General features: G+C 33.2%; 1 non-coding gene across 1 annotated transcript; it reads left to right on the top strand.

Moving 5' to 3' along the window:
- The first annotated feature begins 988 nt into the window (after positions 1–988).
- Trnaw-cca (transfer RNA tryptophan (anticodon CCA)) lies at positions 989–1,060 on the top strand. Its single transcript has one exon. It is a non-coding gene; the product is annotated as a tRNA-Trp (tRNA).
- Positions 1,061–3,401: the final 2,341 nt, after the last annotated feature.

Below are 3,401 nucleotides of genomic sequence, written 5' to 3'. Positions count from 1 at the left end.
CGAGGAGTGTGTGGAGCAGCCAGTCATAAAGTCGTAAAACAGCAGATTGATACAAGAAGACAGTAAAGAACTGCAGTAAAAAACAACAAAGTATAGCAACATAGATTCTCTCCTCCTGCTGAGTTCTTTCTGGTCGTATTTTGTGCTATAGTTGTTGTTTAATATATATTACTACTTATAGGCTTCGGTTTCTTCTAAGTGTGCTGTTGTGTATTGCGCAAGTACGTCTCAGCTCTCCGGGTCATGACACCTTAGTAAAAAAAATTATTTCTTCAAATTTTATTCTTCTTTCCTTGACTGGCAGTGTTTTCTATAAATAGTAAATTACATTTAAAAACTTACTTATTTTGCATACATGATAAATTATGTTATTATGCTCCTGCTGCGAATACAGTGAATTACAGATCCAAACTGCCTCGCGTGACTCGGTAGCTCGTCTGACTCCAGATCAGAAGGTTGCGTGTTCAAATCACGCCCGGGTCATAACGCCTTACTATCTCAGTGTTATGTGGCTTTTTAGTAAAAAAATTTTTTCTTCAAATTTTATTCTTCCTTCTCCGACTGGCAGTGTTTTGTATAAATAGAAAATTACATTTAAAAAAAACAAACTTGTCTTTCTTATTTTGTACATATGATAAATTATCAGTTATTATGCTCCCGCTGTGAATACAACGCATTGGCTTCCAAGCTGCCTTCTGTGTCTCGGTGGCGCAACGGTAGCGAGTCTGACTCCAAATCAGACGGTTGCGTGTTCAAATCACGTCCGGGTCATAATGCCTTACTATCTCAGTGTTATGTGGCTTTTTAGAAAAAAAAATTTTTCTTCAAATTTTATTCTTCTTTCCTCGACTGGCAGTGTTTTGCATAAATAGAAAATTACATTTAAAAAAAGCAAACTTGTCTTACTTATTTTGTATATATGATAAATTATCAGTTATTACGCTCCTGCTGTGAATACAATGAATTGGAGATCCATGCTTCCTGCCGTGACTCGGTGGCGCAACGGTGGCGCGTCTGACTCCAGATCAGAAGGTTGTGTGTTCAAATCACGCCCGGGTCGTGAAGCCTTACTACCTCAGTGTTATGTGGGTTTTTAGTAAAAAAAATTATTTCTTCAAATTTTATTCTTCCTTTCCTTGACTGGCAATGTTTTGTATAAGTAGAAAATTACATTTACAAAAACCTTGTCTTACTTATTTTGTATATAGGATAAATTATCAGTTATTATGCTCCTGCTATGAATACAATGAATTGGAGATCCAAGCTTCCTCTCTTGACTTGGTGGCACAACGGTGGCGCGTCTGACTCCAGATCAGAAGGTTGCGTGTTCAAATCAAGTCCGGGTCATAACGCCTTACTATCTCAGTATTATGTGTCTTTTTAGTAATATTTTTTTCTTGCAATTTTATGCTTTTTTCATTGACTGGCAGTGTTTTATATAAATAGTAAATTACATTTAAAAAAATAATAACTGTCTTACATATTTCGTATATATTATGCATATACATATATTGTATATTTGAGTATATAGTATTGTATATTGTATATCTTACATATATTGTATATTTGAGTATATAGTATTGTATATTGTATATCTTACATATATTGTATATTTGAGAAATTTTCAATTCATATGCTCCTATATTTAATGCAATGAATCAGGAATCAATATATTCTCCCGTAACTCGGTTAGCTTACAGTAAAGCGTCTGGCAATTCGGAAGGTTGCGTGTTCAAATTGCTTCCGGTTCATAACCCCTTAAATTCTATGTTTTATAAGGCTATTTTTTTCAATAAATGATTTTATTTATTCAAATTTTATACTTCTTTCCTTGACACACTGCTTTGTATAAATAGAAAATTATATTCAAAAAATGAAAGCTTGTCTCACATATTTTGTATATACGATAAATTCTCAATTACCATGATACTTTTTTAAATACAATGATTCAGGGATCCAAGCCCTTCACTCCCTTCACAAGGTGGGGCAACGGTAGAGTCTAACACCAGATCGGAAGGTTGCGTGCTGTAATCACGTCCGTTTTATAACGGCTTAAATTCGCAGAGTAATGTAAATTTTTGTTTCAAAAAATCTTTTTTTTTTTTTTTTTTTCAAATTTTATGTTTTTTTCCTTGACACGCAGTCTTTCTATAAATAGAAAATTACATTTAAAAAAAGAATAACTGTCTTACATATTTCGTATATATTATAAATTTTCAGTTTATAAGCTCCTCTTGTTAATACAATGAATCACCGATCTAAGCATTCTCACGTGAGTCGGTGGGGCAGAATTAGCGCGTTCAAGCTTGCGTGTTCAATTGACTTCCGGGTCCGGTAACAACTTTTTTTTCATGGCTTTTTTTTTCAATATATATATATATATATATATATATATATATATATTCAAATTTTATGCTTGACTGGCAGTGTTTTCCATAAAATAAAAATTATATTAAAAACACTTGTCTTACATACTTTTTATATATGATAAATTGTCAGTTATTATGCTCCTATAGTTAATACAATGAATCAGACTGACAAGCAGTTTCCAATGACTGCGTGGCGCAATCTTAGGGCGTCTGATTCGAGGTCAGCATGTTGCGTTTTCAAATCGCGTCCATATCATGACGCTTTAAAGTGTCAGTGTCGTAGGGTCTTTTTTCCAATAAATCATTTTTTTTTTCAATTTTTATGCTTGTTTCTATTGCTGGAAGTGTTTTGTATAAATAGAAAATTACATTTAAAGGAAGAAAACTTGTTTACATATTTTCTATATATGATAAATTTTTAGTTAACATGCTACTGTAGTTTAATCGAATAATTCTGAGATCCGAATAGGATGTCGTGGTAGGGGGCGCAAAGGTAGCGCCTCTGACTACAGATCAAAAGTTTGCGTGCTCTAATCACATCGGGATCGTAACGCTTTAAACACTCAATGTCTAGTGGTATTTTTTCAACATTTACGCTTCTTTCACTGACTCGCAGTGTTTTGTATAAATAGAAAATTGCATTTAAAGAAAAAAAACTTGTCTTACATTTTTTTTTTTTTTTTTTTTTTTGCATATATGACTTAATTTTCAGATAATTTGCTACTGCAGTTAATACTATGAATCAGAGATCCAAACTGCTTCCCGTGAGTGGGTGGCGCAACGGTAGCGCCAAGCTAGAAGGTTACGAGTTCAAATCACGTTCGAGTCTTAACGCTTCAAATTATAGAGTCGGAGGGCTTTTTTTTTCAATAAATCACTTTTTCAACATTTATGCTTCTTTCCTGGACTCGCAATGTTTTTTCACAAATAGAAAATTGCATTTAAATAGAAAACTTGTCTTACATATTTTGTATATATGATAAATTTTCAGTTAATACGCTACTGCAGCTAATACAAGGTATCTGAGATCAA

This window comes from Argiope bruennichi, chromosome 6 (genome assembly GCF_947563725.1).
Source record: "Argiope bruennichi chromosome 6, qqArgBrue1.1, whole genome shotgun sequence".
NCBI classification, from domain to species: Eukaryota; Metazoa; Arthropoda; class Arachnida; order Araneae; family Araneidae; genus Argiope; species Argiope bruennichi.
Note: the sequence above shows the minus strand (reverse complement) of the source record. Positions and strands in the feature narration are given on the sequence as shown.